Source organism: Acinonyx jubatus, chromosome A3 (assembly GCF_027475565.1).
Source record: "Acinonyx jubatus isolate Ajub_Pintada_27869175 chromosome A3, VMU_Ajub_asm_v1.0, whole genome shotgun sequence".
NCBI lineage: Eukaryota > Metazoa > Chordata > Mammalia > Carnivora > Felidae > Acinonyx > Acinonyx jubatus.
In genome coordinates, this window is record NC_069388.1 from 57,378,402 (window position 1) to 57,402,881 (window position 24,480).

The 24,480-nt window shown below is 40.2% G+C and overlaps 1 protein-coding gene across 6 annotated transcripts in view; it reads left to right on the plus strand.

The window, feature by feature from the left end:
* RFX8 (regulatory factor X8) overlaps positions 1-24,480 on the plus strand; it is a 261,384-nt gene that overhangs the window by 156,974 nt on the left and 79,930 nt on the right. The window lies entirely within an intron of this gene.

A 24,480-nucleotide genomic window follows, 5' to 3' on the forward strand; every position in this document is an offset into this window, starting at 1 on the left:
ACTTGAAGCAGTCAGTGCTCTCCCTTCTGAAAGGAGCCTGGCTTAGGCACTGAAAGGATTAGAGGAATAACTACTTTTACAAACCCACAAGAGGTGACCTATAAATAGATTCTTTCCATAATATTGTGAATATATGTGAACCAGAACTGTTTGAAAATCCTAAAAAACAAAACAACAAAATGTGTTGTGTGCAGCAGACAGGATTATGGTTAAGTTTCTTTTCTTCTTTTATTTGGATTTCTGCAAATACTTTTATAAAGTTCCTTTGTAGACTTCAGAAAAAGAAATCATTTCTCTGGACTTAAAGGGTAGATCATGAATCACTATATAAGGAAGAAGCAGACATGTTTCTAAGTTTGTCTCGTTTTGTCTTTGGCTTGCTAAAGGCCATCAGTGAGACTGAAGGCTCTGGGCCTCTGTAGTTCCAAATCCAAGTTGATAGGGCCTCAGACTCTGTAGTTTGCCCTCTGTGTGTGGTCTCTGTTTTGTTTGGTTTGGTTTGATGTGCCCAGGTGAGCAGGCTGGTTTGAGGTGTTGGTATCCATACAGCAGCAGAGGGGACAAAAGGCTCTGGGGCCACTTCCTTTCCTACACAAGCAAAAGTGTTCCTTCACAATCCATAGGATCTGGGTCTGACTTCTAGATAAAGATGGCAACTCAACACCTGCCTCTGACTTTGATCTCTCCTGAAACCTACTAAACTATAATAAAGAAAGTGAACAGGACAGGAGGTAATGAGGTTTGGAAGCTGGAAAGCAGATGAGAGCCAAATCTGGCAGTGCAGAAAGCTGAGATCTACACAGTTTACACTGCACCACCGTCAAAGAGCTCAGGACATGGCTGCAGCAGGCACTTCTGCAAGTAACCCACCACTCCATACCACAACTGCCTCTCCCCCACCCTGTCAGGAGACTGGAGAGTTAGTCTATGGAGAGAGCTCATGGGCCGTCTCAGAACTAGGAATAGTGGGTACAATTGAGAACAGCACTCTGTACGAAAACGATGGGAAAATGACATGTGTTGTGCCTACTGGCAGCTGTCGTGGGCAGCCCTCTTTCCTCATGCAGCTCCCAGAGCACAGGCAAGCAGGTCTTCACCCTCTGTGGAGGATGCTGGAAGCTTCTCCTCAGGGGTGTCAGATGGCCCAAGAGGAGAAACCTGAAGGTACTGACATCAGGGGTTTCCCAACTCATGGCCCAGGCGGGTCACCCCCTGAGTAGCTAATAGTCAACAATAGTCCCCAATCCCTGTGCAAAACATTCAGTCAGACTTTTGCTCCCTTAGTCATCTTCTCCACTCCCTTCCCTTCTCTAATAAGCTGGGACCTGTGTGTCTTTTTGCCTTCTCCTGGGCTCCAGACCCATCCCCTTTGGCCTTCCCAGGAATGTTATCTTGGTCCTCTTCCTGTCAGATAATAGATCCTTCTAATTAGCACTGAAACCCTCTCAGGTCTCCTCCATCTCACAGAACCCCTCCTTCAGTCCCACATCGTCTCCATTCCTAAAGGCCACCTCTTCTGCCCCTCACAGCCAAACTTTCTCACATTCCACTGATTTCCCAATCCACTCGAGACTGTTTTATATCTCACAACCTTTTCAAGGAAGGACATGGTCAGTCCTCTCCTTGACTTGACAACAACATTCACTAATGTTGACCACCATCTTCTTGAAATACTCTCTCCCACTGATTTCCATGGCACCCTGTTCTGATTTCTCTCCTACTTCACTGACTTCTCAGCTTCCTTTGCTACCTTGCCCTCTCCCACTCAACCTATAAATAGTGTTCTTCAGGGTTCAATCCTAGGCTTTCTATTTTTCTCACTCTGCATTCTCTCTTTAGCTGATCCCATTCAGTTGTTCTTGAACATGTGTCTTGAGCTCAGACCGCTCCTTAAGTTCAATTTCATCTTTGGAGGCAGTGTAGATATCTCCAAATTAACTGTCCACACTGAATTCGCCATTTCTCTCCCAAACTTGCTTCTCTTCCAAAGCCCTCCTCATTAATGGCCAACATCTGTAGATGTTGTTCGTGTTGAACACCTGGAGTCATGTTTGACATCCTCTTCTCCTGTTCAAACCTTTACTAAGTTCTGTTGATTCTACCTCCAAAATGTACCACAAATCCACCTCTTTCTCTCCATCTTCACAACCACCACCAGAGTCCAGGCCTCCATCATCTCTTGCTTCCAGACTACTTGCCCCACATTCATTCTTGCCCTCCAGTATCACTCCTCTGCTTCAGAACTTCCAGTGGTTTTCCACTGTTTTTAGGATAGAACAAAATCCTTCACTTGGCTTCCAAGGCTCAGGCTAATCCAGTCTCTCCCCCTCCTGCTTCCACTTTTGTCTTTCTAGCCACAGGGTTATTCCTTCACTTCCTGCCCCTGGGCTTTTGCACTTGTTACTCCCTTTACTCATGGTATCCTTCCTTCTCCGCCCGCCCTCCTCAGTGTTATGGACTGAATGTTTGTATCTTCCCAAAATTTATTTGTTAAAGCCCCAACCCCCTAATGTGACTGAATTTGGAGACAAGGCCTTTATGGAGGTAAGTAAGGTTAAATGAAGTAATAAGAGTGGGGCCCTAATCCAGTAGAATTCGTATCTGTATAAAAAGAAACTCCAGAGAGCTCTCCCTGCCCCAACCCCCCACCATGTGACAGAGCAAGAAGATAGCCAGCCGGAAAGGATCCTTGCCAGAAACTGACTCAGCTGACACTTTGATCCTGACTTCCCAGCTTCCAGAACTGTGAGAAATCAATTTCTGGTATTTAAGCTGCCCAGTCCATAAGTATTTTGTTATGGCAGCTCTAACTGGCTAATCACACTCAACTAACTTATACCATTTAAGTCTCCATTTAAACCACATTAAAAAAAATCTCTGAATCCCCATTCCCACACCACATTCCCATTTAAAGAGGACTTTTTTTAATTTAAAGAATTTATTGCAATATAATTATTTCTCCTACATTCTTTTTTTTAATTTTTATTTTAACTTGTTTTATTTTATTAAATTTACATCCAAATTAGTGAGCATATAGTACAACAATGATTTCATGAGTAGATTCCTTAGTGCCCCTTACCCATTTAGCCCATCCCCCCTCCCACAGCCCCTCCTGTAACCTTCAGTTTGTCCTCCATATTTATGAGTCTCTTCTGTTTTGTCCCCCTCCCTGTTTTTATATTATTTTTATTTCCCTTCCCTTATGTTCATCTGCTTTGTCTCTTAAAGTCCTCATATGAGTGAAGTAATATGATTTTTGTCTTTCTCTGACTAATTTCACTTAGCATAATACCCTCCAGTTCCATCCACGTAGTTGCAAATGGCAAGATTTCATTCTTTTTGATTGCCGAGTAATACTCCATTGTATATGTATACTACATCTTCTTTATCCATTCATCCATTGATGGACATTTGGCCTCTTTCCATATAAAGAGGACTTTTGATATTCAACCTCATAGCAGTCGGGTTCTCCTTTGTAGCATTTGTCACTATAGCATTAATTTATTGCACAAGTGTTGCCTTCTCCACTAGACTATGCTTGATAGAGGTAGAGACAGTGGTCTGTGTTGTTCAGTGATATAACCCCTGTATCTAGCACAGGGTCCAGAACATAGTAGGTGCTTAGCAAAAATCTTAATGGGTGATCTTTACAGTTATCCCTGAATTTGAGGAAATCTTGAACAACTTAAAAAAATTTTTATTTTTAACTCCAAAATCTTATAGGAGAAAGGAAACAAATCTTATATTCTATATGACTCTTTTTAATTTGCAATGCCTAACTTGTCAGAGCTCAAATATACATTTTCATGTTGCAGTAATCAGTGCTGCTTTATACTCTGCCTTTTTTACTGCAGTGGAAAGGATGCCAGGAAAATCTCCCTTCTGGGACCTGGGCATTCAGTCAAATGCTGCCTTATCACATGGCTTCTTCCCTTTGATCACCAGACTATTCCTTAAAGTAGTTCAAGCCTGTAGGCCCTAAGTTACACACAAAATAGTGTAACATGTAATTGTGTGGTAGTTTGAATATAGGTTCAAATACTAGATCAGAAGGAAAAGTCTATGATTGTTAGTGATGCAATCCAAGCAGGCAATAGTTCATTTGTACATGTGTGGGCTAGCCCCTGAGTGCCCAGCCTGTCTCCATTAGAACCACAACTACACCCAGTTAGTCCCACAGAGGAAGCAGCTCTCAGGTCTTCCCGGCCTGGGCTGTTTCTATACAATGTTTAACAGCTGCTGGTGGAATTGTTCCCTGCCATGGACTAAATATCGTGTCCCTTCAAAACTCATATATTGTCGTCTAATTCCCACTGCAGTGGTATTTGGAGGTAGGGTATTTGGAAGGTAATTAGGTTTATGAGGCCATGAAAATGCCCCTCAACCCCTGTTGGGATTGGTGCTCTTATAAGAAGAGACCAGAGCCCCTTCCTCTCTGCTCTGTGAGGACGCAGCAGGTAAATGGCTGTCTGGAAGCCAGGAAGAGAGCCCTGACCAGGAACTGAATCTGCCAGCACCTTTTTTGGACTTCCAAGTCTCCACAACTGTGAGAAATAAAAGTCTCTTGTTGAGGCTGCAGTCTGTGGTAGTCTGTGGTAGTTTGTTCTAGCAGACCAAGGTGACTAAGGCCTCCTCCAATATCGTCTCCCTGTAAGTCTGCACTATATTCTGCATCAAGGGACTGTCCACTTCCTCCCAGGGAAGGTTGCTTTTGAATTTACTGTTGTTTAACTCCTGTCTGATGACACTCTGCTGTCTGTAGAAGAGCTCGCTCAGAGGAAAATAGCCTGCTCTTAGTGTCACTCTCCAAACCAGAAAATTAGTCTTTAACTAGAGAAATGTCATTATCGTGACTTCACATGCACAGATACAGACAGAGGTCACACTTTCCACCATTTTTCATGCCCAGTTATTATACGGATATACTGAGTCCTTCCCTATTGTTGAGCCCTCTAGTTGTTTCCAACTTTTTCACTACTACAAATAGCAATGATCAAAACATTTTTGTACTGCTTGCTTTTTTTCTAACTTTTAGATTTTTCCTCACAGTTTCCTGGTTAAAGCGTAGGAGTTATTTTATAGCTCTTACATAAATCCTATTCCTTCATAAAAGCCACAATATATGCAGGGTACCAGCAATGTGCAAATGAGCCTCCTCGCTCACATGCCAGCCCATACTAGGTCTTGCCATTTCTCCTTTTAACTAATTTTATAGATACATTTTAACTAGTTTCATAGATACATAATGAGCCCTTAGATTTATTTTACTATTCATTTCTTTCTGCGAGAGTTCTATATGTGTGGTGAACAAAATGCTAACACTCTGAAAATCAGTTATCATTTGCCAACAATCAGAAATCTCTGCTTGATGACCCATAGTTTCAGCTCTGCCATAGCACTTTCCTCATTCACAAATCCACAAGGTATTGTTAATATCAGTGATACTTCAGGGGACTTAATGGGGACAAACGGTGGAAGAAAAAGCAAACAAATGAACAAATAAGCAAGGAAGCATTTCCTCTTGCAACATGGGCCTCCTCAAAGTCACTGTGTTCGTGGAAGGCCATCTAGTGGACCCACAAGGGAAAAATGCACAGTGGTGTGGAAAGGAGGCCATTTTCCCAGGCACACACAAACGGGTTGGGCAGGGCTTTCAGGACGAATTCTGGCTCAGAGTCCTGCTTCCTCACAGAAGGAAGAGCTGTAGATTTCCCCAACTCCCATCAGCTACTATATACCATTATTTCACATTTCTTGGGGAGATGATGGACTGGCTGGCCTCTTCCTGATGGGGGTGTGTGGAAACCAGAAGGGAATAAAAAACAGTTGTTATATCTATTAAACTATACAAAGTTGGGGACTCAGTTAAAGAAGTGAATTTCTAGTGTGCACACGCATGCAAACCATGTGTGCACTTTATGATTCCCATAAAGTAAGGTGCCAACATTAGAGGTGTCTATTCGTTCACCAAATATTAGTTGAGTTCCCAGTATATGAACAATGCCATCCTCATTCTACAGATGGCTCTAGTTGAGACTGGGATGGAGAGTCTAAAGGAAGGGAAAAGACTTAGCTGTGAAAATTAGTTAAGGTAGAAGACAATGAGACTTAAAGAGCATGAGGTCACTCTGCAATAGAAGAATCAGAATCTTCCATGGAGGAGGTGGGACTCTTTTTCTCAGGTTTGTTTTTTATTTCACCTAAATAAAATAATACATGCTTCTAAAAATTGAAAACAAAACAAAACAAAACCAAAAGTGAACCATCTTCTCATTACCCACATGCTCCCATTCTTGACAGGGAACTGCTGTTTATTAGAGTTTGTTTTGTATAATTCTGGGAGATAGATTTTAACCCAGGACTTAAAGGATGAAAAGGTCCAGTGGAAGGGAACAGGATAGGAATAAATATGGTAGAGGATGCTCTAGTACATGAAGGGTTAACTGGAAATGGGCACCTAACCCTGTTGTCATTGTGATATTTTAATTTTCTGACGGTCTCAGGTCCCGAGTTTCTGGTAGTACTCATAATTTATAAAAAAAAAAAGAAAAGAAAAGAAAAGAAAAAAAGGAACTAGTTAATTAATTCCAGATACCTGGCTTCTTTCAAACTCCCCAGATTCTTTTTTTCTTCTTTGGTTTGACCACGAAGTGAACCCGAGAGTATGAATCATAAGCCTTCACTTCATGAATGTTCTATTCCAAGACCTTTGACTTTTCAGAACTTTTTATATTGCATTCAAATCCTCAGGCAACATAATATTTCCCTGCTCTTGCTGGCCCTTGAAAATTTGCATTGTTGTCTAAGATTGGGGGACATTTGCTACATAGCAGCAGATACTTAACTCCCAATGCAGTAACTAGCAATCTCGTTTTTTGTAGACCTCCCAGACTAGTTTATGTGATTTTCTTCTGGATAAACTGCACTTAGCTCTGAGAGTACTTAACAATCTATGTTGTAAATTGCTATTAATTATTTGGCTCTATACAGACCATAATACTCATGAAGCCTGTCTACTCACTGTGGTAGGCTCCGTGCCTACGATCTCAAATATTTGCAGAATGACCAATGTTCCACAAGAAATTCTCTGTTCTAGGAGTGGCCCCAGAGTAAATGCATTAGCTGCTAGACACGTGTGATAAAATGATAACTCACCAACAGCTAAGCACTGCTTCCCACACAGGAAGTCTGAGTTATGCCTCCTTTGTGGATATCCCAAGTCACTCATTTTTGAGGAGAGTTAGAACTTTCCGGGATCAAACTGCAAATTGCATGACACACATTCTTCCTGACCCTTTTCCTGCCACTACTTCCCCAGTCAGCACTGACTGACAGTCAGCATTTGCCACAAAATCATCATTAGCATATCTCCTGGATGGTGTCACTGCATGGCCTGTGCTCACCTTCTCTACCCCTGGGACCTTCAGAGAGAGGTGGCCTGCTGCACAATGTGTAAAGCCCAACCACAGACAAGGGTTCCAGCTTCAGTGTCTACCCAGACCCCCTTGCCACTTGACCTCTTGACCCACGTTTCCTGTTTCTCTTTTCCATATCTCTTTAGGCCCTTGATGTGCTCCTCAGCCTCCCCATACCTGCCTCAGATCCTCTGTGTTAGTCAGGAGAGGCGAGGCGCTTGTTATAGTAACTATCACTCTAAAAATCTTAGTGACTTAATAACAATAAGAGTTTATTTTCTGCTCATGCTATTTGTCTGCTATGGGTTGGTGGAATATTTCTGCTCACTATAATCATTTAGGGACCCAGGTTGATAGAGGTTCCTTCTCCACACAAAATTCCGTGATCACTGTGCTGTGAAAAAGGCAACATGGTGAATTACAAGCTCCCAAAGCTTCTGCTCATATTTCATTGGCCAAAGCAAGTCACATGGCCATGCCTAATTTCAGTAGGTACAGAGAAGTACAATCCTACCACGCACCAGCAGGAGACAACTGGAGTATCTGCACATGACTTTAGTGACTACCAGACTCTCCTTTTATTGACAATGTGATTGGACCTGTTTGACAGCCATGCTGACCTTGGCCGTCCTGCCTATTCCACAGCTCTGCTTGCTCCTTCCGTTTTAATCCACCACAGTCGCAGGGGGAAATTTCTGGCTGAGGAAACTGGACCACTACTTCCTGCCAGAGGAAGGAATTGATCATCATTCATGTGAGATCAGAGTCTCAGTATTAAACAAAATTCCCAGAGAGTTTCCAAACACCTTCTTAACCAGTAGCTTGCATTCAGCCAGCCAAGTAAGCTCCACAAACATTTCTTGAACTCATACTATGTGCCAAGGACCCTGGGAGGTGCTGGGGTTACACCCATCCACCACACGCAGTCACTACTATGAAAGAACAAACACACAGGCTAACAGGTTAAAAAATATCCAAAACAAGCCTTGCCTCCTTTACTATCCCAGAGCTTCAGAAGTAGTGATGGGGCCAGAAGAAGGATAGCTGATTCAACTCAGCATCAGGTGGGTCAGCCATGCTCAGGCACAAAACTGCCAATAGTGGAGGGGGGTTGGCCCACTCTCTTTGCTTCCACAGAGAAGTCATGTCACGAAATCATGGGACTGCCCACCCTGAGGCAGGACTCATAGGAAAAAAAGAAAAAAAAAAAAACAACAGCATGTTAAGGCTTTTCTACAAGTTGCCAGTTCATGACATGGCAAGTGGACTTGGCCTGGGTTCGAGTCTCAGCTTCTATATTCACAAGTGAGCCAACTCTCCGGGGCTGCTTCCTATCCGTAAAATGAAGATTTTGTGAAGATTACATGAGATAATATATACACAGCACTTACCAGTCTCCCGAATGTGGGAGAGAGCCCGAAATGGTATTCTCTGCTAATGTTATCTGAAGCTTGCCCAAGCACCTGCAGTGGGTACACAGTGTATTTGATCAGTTTTTAATCACTCTCCTTCTTTTGCAACAAACTGTGTTTCAGTAATAATCAGGAAATGGAATAAGTCATAATAATGGCCATTAAAAAATGCAGTAAAATTTTCTTTTGATTAAGCTTTCTATATATAATCATGACAGTAAAACATAAATATCCAGCACAAAAAAGGAAGTACATTTTTGGTACAACAAAGGAAGGAAACAATGGATTAGTGTTTTTTAATTACAATAACTTTTTTTAATATAGAGGAGAAAGATGTATACTTAAAAATTGGTTCATCATGGTAATGGATGATAGTACAATTCCATAACAACTGATAAATGTAAGGTAAAAAAATAAATTTGAATTTTAAATACATTTTCAAATATTACTCAAATTTAATCATGCATTTTGTGTATGGTAAATTTGCACATAACAAAAATATTATGTTTTGCAGTTGGCATAGTTTCAAAGTTTTAAATTTTAAAAATGAAAACTCCAAGTCATCATATAGAAAGTGAGACTAGAAATAACTCACATTCTGTTTCTTCATCTTTGCAATCATTCTGCTATCATTGTTTATTTCAAATCTACTGTTTAAATGCGGGAATATGTAGTTCTACAGAGGATTAGACATGAACTTGAAGTGAACTCACTCAAAGGGAACACAGGCCGGTTTGCTCTCAAAAGGAATGGGTGTAGCTAAGCCCAGGCTAATCCACAGCCAATTGTATAATTGGAAGTTCTCTGAAATAATGTTTCATGGTACATAAAGTTTAGTAAGGACTGCAGTGGGCAGCATTCTAAGATGGCCCCCAAATTGCAACGCCTGGGGACCAGGCATTTTCTCCTGTTATTCAGTTAAACACGAATCTAGGCCCTGCATTGAGGGACTTTACAGAGGTAGTTAAGGTCTCACCTCAGTTGATCTTTTAGGGAGATTATCCAGGTGGCTTGGCCTAATCACATGAGCCCTTTAAATCTGGTTGTGGAAGTCAGAGACATAAGGAATCTGAGATGTGAAACAGGAGAAATTTTGGATGCATTGTTGTGGGCTTGAGGATGGAGGGGGCCACATGGCAAGGAATGTGAGTGGCCTTAGGAGCCAAAGCCTCAGACTGGCTGACAGCTTGACTTCCATTCCAGGACCTGGAACAGAATAGCAGCTCAGCCACACTGTGCCACTCCTACACAGCTGTGAACTCATAAGTGGGGACTGGGTTTTTTGTTTGTTTTTTAGCTTTATTGAGATATAATTGACCAGTAAAATTGTATATATTTACGATGTTGAGACAACTTAATTTTTGGGTTTTTTTTGTTTTGTTTTGTTTTGTTTTTTAGAGAAAGCACACAAGCAGGGGATAGGGGCAGAGGGAAGGAGAGAGAGAGGATCTTAAGCAGACTCCATGTTCAGTGCGCAGCCCAGTTCAGGGCTTGATCCCATTACCTTGGGATCATGACCTGAACTGAAACCCTGAGTCAGATGCTTAATTGACTGAGCCATCCAGGAGCCCCTTGATGTTTTGATACTTGTATACACTGTCATATGATCACCACAAGCTAATTAACACATCCATTACCTCACATAGTTACTTTTTTGTGTGTGATGAGAACACTTAAGATGTACCCACTTGGCCAAATTCAAATCTGCAATACAATATTTTTAACTGTAGTCACAGTGCTGTGACATTAGATCTCCAGAACTTACTCATTCTGAGTAACTGAAACTCTGTACCCTTTGACCAACATCTCCCCATTTCTTCCATCCTCCAACCCCTGGCAACCACCATTCTACTCTGTGCTTCTGAGTTTGACTAGTTTAGATTCTATGTTTATGTGAGTTCATGCACTATTTGTCTTTTTGTGTATGGCTTCTTTCACTTAGCATAATGTCCATGCTGTTGATAATGCCCATGGATCATCCATTTTGTCATAGATGGCAAGATTTCCTTCTTTTCAATGGCTGAATAATATTCTGGAGTGTGTGTGTGTGTGTGTGTGTGTGTGTGTGTGTGTGTGTGTGTCTGTCCGTCTCACATTTTCTCTATCCATTCATCCATCAAAAAATCTTAGGTTGTTCCCTATCTTGGCTATTGTGAATAGTGCTTCAGTGAACACAGGAGTGCAAATGTGTCTTCTGGATATTGATTTCATTTCCTTTGTACATATGCCGAGAAGTGAATGCTGTTTTAAACCAGTAAGTTTGTGGCAATTTCTTATGCAGCTATAGAAAAACTAACATAATGGATTAGTAATACACATATTCTAAAGTTTACATAAGTATTATTAAAAATCTATAGTAACTGCACCAATTATTTAGAACTTAAGGGGTGCCTGGGTGGCTCAGTTGGTTAGGTGTCTGGCTTTGGCTCAGGTCATGATCTCACAGTTTGTGAGTCCGAGCCCCGCATCAGGCTCTGTGGTGACAGTTCAGAGTCTGGAGCCTGCTTCAGATTCTGTGTGTGTCTCTCTCTCTGCCCCTCCCCCACTCACACTGTGTCTCTCACTCTCTCTCTCAAAAATAAATAAACATTAAAAAAAATTTAAAAATAAGAACTTAAACCAAAAAATATTTTTCGAGTGAGGACTTCTTTATCAATGACTTTAGAAATGCTAGAGCACAGTGATTCTATAAAGCAGACTGACTTTTCGTTGGTTTTATTATTATTTTAGAATTCTTTACAGATGGTGCTTCCCCTTACAGTCTGCATCTGAGGTGGCTGCTCTGCTCTTGGTAAGCAACTGAGGACTTGGAACCCCAAAAGAGGAAGAACCTTCTAGATCAAGCAGCTTTGTAGCAGTAGAACAGTAATCCAACCTCAGGCCCCTTGACTCCCAGTCCTGCCCCTTATTAAATTCTGGCTGCAGGTGTGCTGGGCAGAGTTCTGCCAAGTCTACTGTAAGTTTTCTGGTAAAATTCTTAGTAAGGTAACCAGTTAAGATTCATCAATAATCACTAGCAGAAGAATGCAAAGTGTTGTCCAAGATGAATACCTCATTGATTTAATATTTATTTAATTGATTTATTAAATTGATTTAATACGTATACCAAATAGGGCTGCTTAGGTTGCCATCTGTCTTAGTCTGCTCAGGCAAGTTTCCATGGGTGCAAGTGGAGAGGGGATTTCTTGTCACCCAATGAGTCCCAAGATTATACTTGTGGGAGATGGGATGAGGAATGAAGAGAGGACACCAGAGGGATGTAGAAAAGGAACACCAGGGTTCTGCCTCAGTGACCTCACAAGTTTGCCAAGAGCATGTCCCAATTGTTTAAGATTAAAAGAGCAAGTCAAGGACACTATGCCCAAGAGGAAGTACGATGGGCAGATTAGGCAGGGTGGGGATTGAGTTAAATGAACTTCACAAGTACTACATGTTCCAGTGTTCCTATCAATCTTGACTTCCTCACCATAGAAAAACATCTAATACCAGTGGGTTTGGCTATAAATTAGGGGCACCATGTAGATGATCTCCTGAGTGCTGACTGGCTCCAAGACAAGTGAAGTGGACAAAAGAAGCTTGTAAATTGTGCAACACCAACTTCTCTTCTACCTCCGTCTTCTATCAACTCTGTCCCTCTGGACATCTGAGGCTTGCATATCCTCCAGACAGTCCTCTTGAGTGGGATCCATTTTGAGGTGATCCAGTGGGTCCAGATCCAGCCCAGACCTGGGAAGTCTCACCCCTAGCCTCTTGTCAGGTGGTAGTCAGATATCAGCACACTGTGTCCCTCAAAACCTAGACACATAGTGGTCCCCCTGAAGCCTCTCTATTCCTTTGCTTTCTCATCATCCTGAACATTCAACTGTGTATTACGTTCATTGCCCCTTAAGGTCTCCACTGATCTGACACCTTCTTAAGACTTTCCAACCAGCTCAGTGAAGATGCCTTCAATTAATTTGTACCTTAGCCTCCTTCCCCACTCAGTATCCCTCTATTTTTAGCCTTATCCTCTTGGATTTCCTTCCCCAGCTGTTGCCTGTGTGAGTATGCCAATACCTTGATTGGCTGTCCTCTCTGTTGCCCAACCCCCACACCCCCACATGCCTACCTTTGGCATGATGCTGAACTGCCTTCCCTTGCATATCATCCTTCTGTTAAAAGTTCCTTCTCCCTCTAGCTAACAACCCTCTACCAGCACAGTGCTTATGTTTAAGACTGCTTCTGGGACACAGGCATGTGTAGACAGAAAAGCATTATTACTTCATTCCTTCTGCAGCTTTGGTGAAAACTCAGTGATAGATATTTATGGAGGAGATATTTACCATGGCTCTGTGTCTGTCAGGACACCTTGGAAGGATATTTTCACAGCTGATCCACATGGCAAAGTCACTCTGGCCATTAGGCACCTTCAAATGGTCCTTCAGATGGGTGGTGACAAGAACAACCTTAGGAAATATACATAAATTTATGGTCCCTGGTAAATAATGGGCTCTCCTCATGTATATCAACTTTCTTCTAACTCAGAATGAGTCCCCTGCATATTCAGGCCACATCTCCTCCCAAATTTTGAAATGACTGAGGCAGCTTCATGTAAATTTCTCTGCTTTGAGTCTTAGACTGAAATGAATCAATTCTGAATGTCCTGGTAGCTCCTTTAGTATGGTTTCCAAGTTGGATATGCCAAGTAGGTGTTCACTATGATCCTCATAAACAGGGATTCCACACTGTGTTTGTGGATCTTCAGGATACCCACAGGGAATGGGGACAGAGGATGCAATACCTCCATCCCAATGACATAAGGTCCCCATGGTTTAAAAAAAGTTAGAAAATTACTGTGATGATTAATTTTTCATGTCAACTTGGTTGGGCCACGGAGTGCCTAGATATTTGGTAAAACATTATTCTGGATGTATCTATGAGGATGTTTCTGGATGAGATTAACATGTGCATGCATAGACTGAGTGAAGCCAATCACCTTTCCCAGTGTGGGTGGGTCTCATCTGATCCATTAGAGGCCTGAATAAAACAGAAAAGTCTGAGAAGAGGGATTCACCCTCTCTGCCTAATTGTCTTTTGAGCCAAGACATCCATCTTTTCCTGCCTTTGGATTTAGAATCAGAATGAGATTAGAGCTTATACCATCTTGATTCTCAGGCCTTCAGACTCAGAATGGAACTATACCATCAGCTCTCCTGAGTCTTCAGCCTGCTGACTACAGATACAATATGTGTATATATGTTATATGATGTATGTATAGACCTATTATTTATAGGACTATAACATATACATATATATACATATATATATGTGTATATACATTATATGTATTCTTATTGGTTCTATTTCTCTAGAGAACTCAGACATACAATTAACCAGATGATATCCATTAATACTTCCAGTTTACAAATTGTTTGGGGGATATTATATCAATTTCCAGTCTCTATTGAGATTATAATGATCATGGATCAATGAGTTAAGGACTGTTAAAATAAATTCTGAGGGATTTGTCAACTCACTGGATCAAGAGAATTTTGCTTTATTGGATATAAGACCTCTACAGAAAATCTCTTGGGCTTTTGATAATAGAGGGATTTTAATTTTGATGGTATTTCTAGTCATGAAATTTGGCTTTCTTCCCATGAAACAAATAAAAATTTACCCTGGGTCATTAGAAAGGATGAATGATTTCACTGCCTTGTGTTGCATTCAAGACCAGACAGCCACAACAACTTAGAGCTGCCTCATTCCCAGCTGGAATTTCTCTTTTTTTAAATATTTCTGTGTGAAGAAAGTTGGAATAAGGATTAAGATTCCAGGTTTCAGAGAACAGGCAGTATGCAATGTCAAGGAGAAAACAGGATGATAAAATATTCAGGTTAGGAAATGATATTCTACTCAATTTGGAAAACAAAATTCAAAAGTACTTAAATCTTTAGAGTGTTTTTAGAGTAGTTTAGCTGACCAGCAATTTTACTTTTTTTTTAAAGTTCCTATGATTGCGCCCAAAGAATTAAGAGCCCACATGGCCCAGGTTTTACATAGATCATGCCAAAATCATGAAACGAGATCCAGTTTTATAATGTATACCAGCAGTTCTCAAACTTTTTGGTCTCACTCGTCAAAATTATCAAGGAACCCAAGGGGCTTTTGTATATGTGCATTCTAACTATTGGTATTTACCCTGCTACAATTATAACTGAAAATTTAAAAATATATATTTATCCAGTCACTTTGATGACAATGATACATCCATTAAGATAAATAATATGTTTTTATGAAAAAGAGGCTATATTTTGAAAACTTTAATGGAAAGTGTAGAATTGTTTTACATTTTCGCAAATCTCTTTAGTGTCTGGCTTAATAGAAGACAACTAAATTCTCATAGCTGCTTCTGTATTTAGCCACTTGCAATACCACACGTCCTGTAGCTTCCAGTGAACTTCACTGTGCACATAAGGGAATGAGAGTGGAAGGGCCAATAGCAGCTTAATATTCTTGTGAAAATACTTTTAAATGTGCAGTTGCCTTGAAAGTGACTACAGATCACTCAGCAATCTCCAGAACACAATTTGAGAACCACTGACCTGCATAACACCTCCTAAAATATCCTATCCTCTCCTCTCCAATTCTCTCACATGCTAAAACTGCTCAGGGCTTCCCACCATACGACCATGCAACATCCTCAACAGCCAGCTCTGCAATTTGTTCCTGTGTTCCTCTGCCCTCCACAGCCTCTAGACTACATAGATTTCCATTTACTTAGCTTTTGTCACGGGTTTCTGGTGCCTCTGCCACTGCTCAGATTGTCCCCCACAAAGGGGAGCCCAGAGCACGCCTGAGTCCATCTCCATTTCCACCCACCTCTCCAGTCCTACCATCTGTGCCTTTCCTCCCATTCTGTGTCACGAAGTCTAGAAGCTGGGTGGGAAAAAAAAGCAGGTCTTTCAACACTCTGAAGTCAAACCCCTTACACATTAAGCAGTCACTCCCCATGTGCCCTCCCCCTTGCTCCTATAACCACTAATTGACATTCTGCTCCCTAGAGAGTCATCTCTTCTGGATATATCATATAAAAGGAACCACACAATATGTGGCTTTTTGTGTCCGGCCTCTCTCACTTAGTGTAATGTTTTTGAGGATCATTTGCATTGTAGCTTGTGTCAGAACTTTGTTCCTCCTAAACACTGAGTATTATTTCATTATAAGGATAGACCACATTATTAATTCTTTATAAACTCATCCTTGGCCCTGACTGTCTACATGCCCACCTTCCTATCTTCCTGTCTTTATTCTCCTCAAGTGGAGGAATTTCACTGCCCTGTTCCCAGCACCTGAGGGAATACCAAGGAGATAGTGGGTACTCCTAAATATCTGTAGCCTGACTGGCCGGCTGACTTTTTTTCATCCCTTCACACCTTTGCTATTGGGCTTCCTTCCAATGTTTGTTCAGCAGAAAGTAATAACCACCATCCAATCTCAGGTGCAGGCTTGGGCTGGCTCCCTTCAGGCTCTTCTCCCAATGAGCTAACAGTGCAGGATGGGGTCACCTTCATTTTCAAAGCTCAGCTTCCATCCTTTGGGCTTACAGGTATTTGGAGTCCCAATGGAAGGGCCAGAAATAGGAGAGCTGTCCACGTGGGGAACACTGCACTGCAGCCAACTAAGCCTCAAGGGCACTGAGCAGACAGACTCCTGCCGTGTGGTCGGCAGGGTGGGACAGGAGGGGATGCAGAACATGGACTGCTGTGAGCCAACACCCTGGCCACCCTTGGGTCTTGGCAGTGTCTCCATACTTCTTTGGAGCTCCCTTACATTCTTCCTCCATCTGCCAGGCTCTGTGCCTCTTAATGCCTCTGAGATCTGGAGCTTCTTTTCTAGTTGTGAGGTGGTGAAAACCTATTCTTGTTCATGCTACTTAACCCAAATATTTGGTCTGTGCCCAAACCCCTGTGCCGCCTGCTGGCCCATCATGTCCATCCCCGAGGAAAGGAACAGAGAAAAGCCTCCATTTGGAGGGGGTTTTGTGCCGTATCTCAAAAACAGTAAATTGATTCAAAGGTCTTTTATGGGTACTATTCGGGAATAAAATGGTGACTGGGATTAAGTCCCTGCCATCAGGAATTACTTGCGTTGGGCTGTGTATCTCTCATGATTACCTGTCTATCCAGTTTCAGGTGAGGTCAATTTACCATCCACCTGACCAGGAGCTGACTGTTTGACTCTGATAATTGAATTAGACACGTTTTCTTCAGAGGTGACAGACAGCTTAGCCTCCCAGCTCCAGCAGCTTCTTTTCAAACCTCTCTCCAGGAACATTATTTCAGTATCTGTAGCACAGGAGGGTTTAAAATGCACTTCATAAAATAATGTGAAAGCTTCTTCTGTAAATAGACTAAAAAGAAGAATTCTCTTTTTAAAAAAGCAACAGACATCCTCATTTCGCCACTCACAGATGCATGAGAATGGCTTTCAGAAATATTTTCCCCAAAAGTTACAAAATGCCTTGCATCATAGGTGGCTCTTTGGTTTAGTAATAAAAGTGATCACAGTGGCCTATTAATTTACAGAAACTAATTCAAGCCTCGGGATACAGTCTAGAATTTTGTAGGCCGCTACTAACAGCTGCAAAAAACCCCATGGATCCAAGGCCAGAGAAGAAGAATCATAAAAATTATAGCAATGGAATATGCAAGGATTAAGGAGCAGCAACCCTGAAACAGCAGTCAGACTGATTTCCGCCAGAGACAATACATCACATAGGTGACTAGCCTTCCTGGATATATTTCCAACGCAGGAAACCATGTGAGCATCTGTTATGTGCCAGGGATGTATACGGACTATAAATACAAAGCAGCTGTGATAAACTCAATCTCAGAAAAAGCACCTTCCTTTTAGAAGTACAGCAGAAGAGCAAGTAATTTTCACCAGGGGTTGGGAAAGCTCATCAGAACAAATGTCACCTGTCCATCATTTGGGTCTAAGGCAGAGAGAGAAGAGAAGAACCCCAGATAACTCAAAGCTTTCTAGCTTGGCTATCAGGACAGGTGAGAGTAGACTAACCAAGACCTCAGGGGTAGACTTAGAAGGCCTGAGGTCTGCATTTGAACCTGACACTGGGGGTGCCTGCAGAATTTTCATGTAGCTGTTGGGGAATATGGTAACAACAGTAACAATATATTTCATCCTTTCAGTTCCGTTTATTTCCTTTTTTTTAAAACACTACAAACACACTCCATTTCACACTCTTTTAAATGCCAATTGCTAATCTTTTATCGCTAGAGTTCTTAAATTATTCTTGGCTATAGACTTGGATTTGTATGAACTCAGAGCTCTCCTTTGTTTTCTCATCCCATGCTGGGGGAACCCAGATAATTTCGGGTCACAGCTGCAGATCTGTGGTTGTAAGTGATCTCCTGGAAAATAGCCGTAAAGTTGCTGAAATTATCCTTTTAAAATTTTTATTTCATTTCATGACATAAAATACTTTAGCTTTGTTCTTGTGGCTGGATCTCCATTTCTGGCATTTCCCCAACCATGCTGTATTATCAAAGAGCTTCATGCATTTTTAAACAAAATTATCCTACTTTCCAGAGCCTTTCATTTCTTTTTCCAGGGACTTCAACTTTTTAAAGATCAATTACACTTGCAAAAAAACCCAGAATGTAACTAACTGTTGCTCCCATTAGCTATTGCATTGTGTGTAGACTTTTTACTTCTCTCTTTAAATACATTCCCAGAAATTATTCAAACTTTTGTTTTTCTGGTAAGGTCATTTTTTTTCCTCAGCATGCCATTGTTTATATTATGTAGTTGAATTTTCCTTGCATACCTAAATTTGTTGCTGTTTAAAAATACCCAGCCTCCACACCATACAGAATACATAGCATCAGTTCCTACCTTCTAAGAACTTATTGTTTTAAATATCAGTTGCAAATTACATATATTACTTTATCTTGAACCTAGAATCAGAAATTATACTTTAGAAGATTGACTACAAAACATGCAGACATGTACATGGCAAAAATTCACCCAAACAATAAATAAACTAGTTAATTAATAAAACAAAAAAAGGAGGGGAAATATTTACAAAATATCCTACTTAAATGGTTAACATACAAATTGTAATACAAATTACAGCTTAAAATTTTTTTTAATGTTTATTTATTTTTGAGGGAGACAGAGAGTGAATGGGGGAGGGGCAGAGCGAGAGGGAGACACAGAATCTGAAGCAGGCTCTAGGCGGGGCTCAAACTCAAACCACAAGATCATAAGCTGAGCTGAAGTCGGAATCTCAACCAACTGAGCCACCCAGGCGCCCCTCAAATAACTGAAGCATTATTGCTTCTCTTTATGGTATATAAATGCTTCTCTCTATGGTATATATAAATGGTATATGGTATATAAATGAGCAATACTCTATTTTTGGAAAACCTTGCTCACATACTCTATTTTTCTTGTCAATAGTAATAGCTTTCTTATTGTTATAAGAAGGAATATATTTTATTATTATAAAGACAATATATTATTATTATTATTATTATAGCAATATATTTTTGTTATCAAACAGGACATTTTATCCAGTTCCCTCATTTTATTTATTTATTTATTTATTTATTTATTTATTTATTTTATTTTATTTTTTTAAGTAAGTTCCACCACCAGTGCAGAGCCCAGTGTGGAGCCCAATGTGGGGCTTGAACTCATGACCCTGAGATCGAGCCCTGAGCTGAGATCCAGGGTTTAAGGCTTAACTGACTAAGCCACCCAGGTATCCCTCAATCCCCTCATTTTAAACAACAGAGTAATGCATAAAATTCTAGAGTCCTCTATACAAATGGGTGATTCTTAATATATTTTCCTAGACATGGAATTGTTGAGGTAAACAACAGGCATGTTTGCATTTTTAATAAATGCTTTCAAATTGCTCCATAGAAAAGTTGCTCCTATTTTTCCTGCCATACCCAGTGTTTGAGAAAGCCTGCCCCTTTCTTCATATCCTCAACATTAGGTGTTTGTGGTTTGTTTTTTAAGCCAACGGAAAAAGAAAAACCTGTTGCTAATCTAATCCATGATTTTTTTTTCTCATTTCCATTTTAAATTTTATTTCTTTGATTATTAGGAGACTTGTGTTTCATGTTTACATGGCTTTTGAATTTCTATTGTGAATCAATTAATCGTGTTCTTACCTGATTTTTTATTAAGGTGCTTCGTTTTTTTCTTATTGGTTCATAAAAGCCCTTTCTTTGGTAAAAGTTGTAATTTGACGGGAGGCGCCTGAGTGACTCAGTTATTTGATGTTGGTTGGGGAACCCGGATGTGACTGGGTGCTGGGAGTGTCTGTCAAACGTTAAGGTAACACAGGGGTCAATTTAAACCAGCATAGTGCTGATAGCTAAGAAAGTATTACAGAGTCGAGGTTCAGTTGGCTCTATTGTCATTTATGCCAGAATCATTTCTAATAGACACATTAATTGTTCACGTTAATATAGCTCTTATAAATTTAAGCAGATATGGAAAAAAGTAATGTTAGTTGCTCAAATCCATTTTTTCCACAGTACAATGTTTAATTTGAAACTGTGAATAAAATAATGAATGAATACTTACTAATCTTCTGAATTTTATCATGACTTTTAAATTTATATATAAATTGAAATAGGCAAGGCACCTGGGTGGCTCAGCTGGTTAAGTGTCCAAGACTCTTGATTTTGGCTCAGGTCATGATCTCACAGTTTGTGGGATTGAGCCCCGCATTGGGCTGTGCGCTGACAGCACAGAGCCTGCTTAGAATTCTCTCTCTCCCTCTTTCTCTGTCCCTCCCCTGTTCATGCTTTCTCTCTCTCTCTCTCTCTCTCAATAAATAAATAAACATTAAAAAAACATTTTAAAAAAGGAAAGAGGCAATAAAATAATTTCAATGTTACTGAATGGATTTTTACAAATAACCTAATCTTGAAAAAATTCTATTTCATGAATTTCAAGACTCACCATCTCTCCAATATACACTGTATATCATTTAATTCCCTAACCTCTTGTATTTTCACTTATCTGTTTTTACGTTTTGTTATATTTGTTACACACGTTAAAAAAAAAACAAACTATGCAAAGGTGGGATTACAATAAAAGGGTAACTGCATTTCCTTTCACTGTCATTTAGGGACATTGTTGAACAGGCCCACTCAAGGATTATTTGATTCTCTGGGGAATGTACCTTTGCTTGAGTTACTAATTACTACTGATTTGGCCTAGATTCGTAATTGTAGGTTTTTGCCTAGTAGGTTTGCAAAGATCTGTCTGGTAAACAAATTTACACCCAAAATTATCATTTTCTTGCCTGTTAGGACATTAACTAGTTTTGTCTCTAACGCAAAGTGTTATAGGGTGAGCTGTATCCCCCCAAATTCATATGTTGATGTCCTAACCCCCAATTCCATACAATGTATTTGAAGACAAGATTTTTGAAGAGGAAATTAAACTAAAACGAGGCCATGAGGATGGGCCCTAATCCAATCTGACTGGTGTCCTTGTAACAAGAGATCAAGAGATCAAGAGATCAGGACACAGACACACACAGAGGGAAGGTCCAGTGAAGACACAAAGAGGAGATGGCTGGCCACAAGCCAACCAGAGGGGCCTTGGGAAAAACCAACCTGCCAGCACCTTGGTCCCTGACTTTTAGCCTCAGAATCATGGGAAAATAAATTTCTGTTGTTTAAGCCCCTGGTCTGTGGTACTTTGTTATGTTAGCCTCAGTAAATAAATACACTTAGCAAAGCCATTTCAGCATGCCTTTCCTGACTAAATACTTAAATTCTACTTTGAAACAGCTTTAATGTACTGAATCTCTCACTAATGTGTTAAATAAACTTTCTATATTTGTATGAAAGTCATGTTTTTAACATTTTGAACATTTTACTTTGACATAAGTTTTGTAAAAAGCCCATAAAATTATCTCCCCGTTTTCCTATTTGACATTTATTCCATCTGAGTACACATTTCCAAATGTTCTATTGTTATTTCTTTTGATATCTGACAACATATTGATCAACCAGTATGGTATGAATCAATATTCTCATCAGCTTTTATTCCTTGTTTGGTTTTGTTTTTAGTATCCCTTAGGGACTTCAGTTGGAGTGCCCTACGGCCAGCCTTCTTCCAGTTCATTCAAATAATTCTCCTTCCTTCTTTGTGTTACCTTAGGTCAGAGGGAGCTGAGAGATTGCTTATGAAGGGCCCAAGCCCTGAAAGCCTTTTTAGATTAAAATGAGCATGCAACAGGGGAAACTGAGGCTTTTCTTGGCTTAAGAAAGCTGTTGGGAAGAAGTCACGCTGACCCATCACTGATGCTGTTCCCCAGGGAAGGTGACATTGGATATTTTGTATCACATTATTCAGTGATGTCAGCAGACATAAAATCTAATAGAACTCTTTTCCAGTTCATCTGGGACTTTATCTTTAATCTCAGCCATCAGAATGTGACACTTTATTCACAGCAACTCATCCCTTATTGATTTTACTGGAACAGCTATCCCACATCACCAGGGTGAATTAAATTGCTTCCATTTACCAAAGATAGAGAATAGCCCTGCCCTTTACAAAGAGATGGGTGATAGTCATTTTTATTTAGAAAAATATTAAGTAATTTTCAGTTAAAGAAGCACATATTAGCTTATTCAAAGCATTCAGAGCCAAGGAGGAAGCTCTTAGCCCACTGTGGAGAATGGTATAGTGTTTGGAATAATTATTAAATAATTATTTAACTAAGTAATTAATTTAAAATTAATAAATAAATAATAAGGTGGTACCGATACATGCTACAATATGGATAATCCTTAAAAATATTGTATAAATGGGGGTGCCTGCGTGGCTCAGTCAGTTAAGTGTCTGACTCTTGATTTCAGCTCAGGTCATGATCTCACAGTTTGTGAGACTGAGCCCTGTGTCGGGCTCGGTACTGAGCAAGGAGCCTGCTTAAGATTCTCTCTCTCCCTCTCTCTCCCTGTCCCTCCCCTGCTTGCTCTCTCTCTCTCGACAAACAAATAAACTAAAAAAAATATTATACTCAGTGAAAGAAGTCAGACACAAAAGACCATATATTGTATGATTCCACATTCCATATGGAATGTCCAGATTGGGCAAATCCATAGAGACAGGCAGTAAGTTAGTGGTTGCCTAGAGCTGGGCAGGATAGAGCAGGTAGGGAGTCACTACTAAGATGTGCAGATTTTCTTTAGGAGTAATACAAATATTGTACAGTTAATTGCTGTGATGGGTGCACAACTCTGTGAATATACTAAGAGCCATTGAATTTTACACTTTAAAGTTTCTGTTAGAATAAGGTTTTCTGCCCAAGGTGGAGCCTGGGGCGGAGGGGGGGGGGGCGGGGGGGAGGGTGCTTCATTCAGCCAGCAATCTTTTATCTTTAACAAAAAGGAGCAGCAGGCACTTTCTGCACTACTGATGGTAGTGTATATTACTATAGCCCCTTTGAAAACAGTTTCTCATTTTGAATAAAATTGAAGAATTACATACCTTATGACCTAGCAGTCCCACTGCTGGGTATTTTTGGTGCAACTGAAATGCTTTCAGGTGTGTACCAAAAGACATTTCATAGGAGCATTATTCAAAATAGTCCCAAACTACTGGAAACAACCCAAATGTCCACGAATAGGAGAATGGATAAATAAAGTCATACAACTGTCATACCATCATATGGAAATCTATATGACAAAGAAAATGAATGAACTATAGCTAGATGCAGTGACATGGATGAATCTTAAAAACAAAAGTAGAAAGAGCCATGATGCAAAAAATTAAGTGTCCTCATATATAATAATTAAAATAGATAGAACTATCTTGTTTAAGGATGTATACTTAGCTCGTACAACTACAAAGAAAAGCAAAGACTGAATTATCATCAAAGTCAGGATAGTGATTATATTTGTGAAAAGGAATTATGGTTGAGAAGGGCCAAGAAAGGCAATATGCCATTTCTTAACTCAGTGTTTACTCATTGGCATAAAGTACTAATGAGTTACAGAACTACAATCTGTGGGTTCAATCCTGCCTGCCACTTGTTCTTGTAAATAAAACTTTATTGGAACACAGCCACACTCTATATTGCCTGTGGCTGCTTTTCACTGCAATAGCAGACTTGAGTAGTTGAGAGATGGATTGTATGACCACAAAGCCTAAAATCTTTACTATCTTGCCCCTTACAGAAAATATTTGCCAACTCTTGTTTTATACTAATTTGTTAAGCTATATTTTATATTTAACGTTCCTTTTGTAGTGTATTGTATTTCACAATTAAAAACAAGATTAAAAAAGAATGTGGTGTGATAAGTACAATGATGGCACCATCATGTGGGTAGGTTTTGAGATCATCCAGCAGGGCTCTGGGTTGCATGAGAAGGACTAGGAGGATAAAGAAATACTTCGGGGCATTTGATGCCTAAATGTATCTTAATAAATGAGTAACAGTCAGATGAAAATGACTGACTTCTACTTCTGGAAATACAATTGGCGAGGTTACTCAGAATAATACTCTTGCTAAAAATCAATGAAAATTAATATATGAAAAAATTTAAAAATCTTATCTTATCCACTCATTTTACCCAGATCCTTTCTAAAGTCTGATGAGCATCAGCATCAGA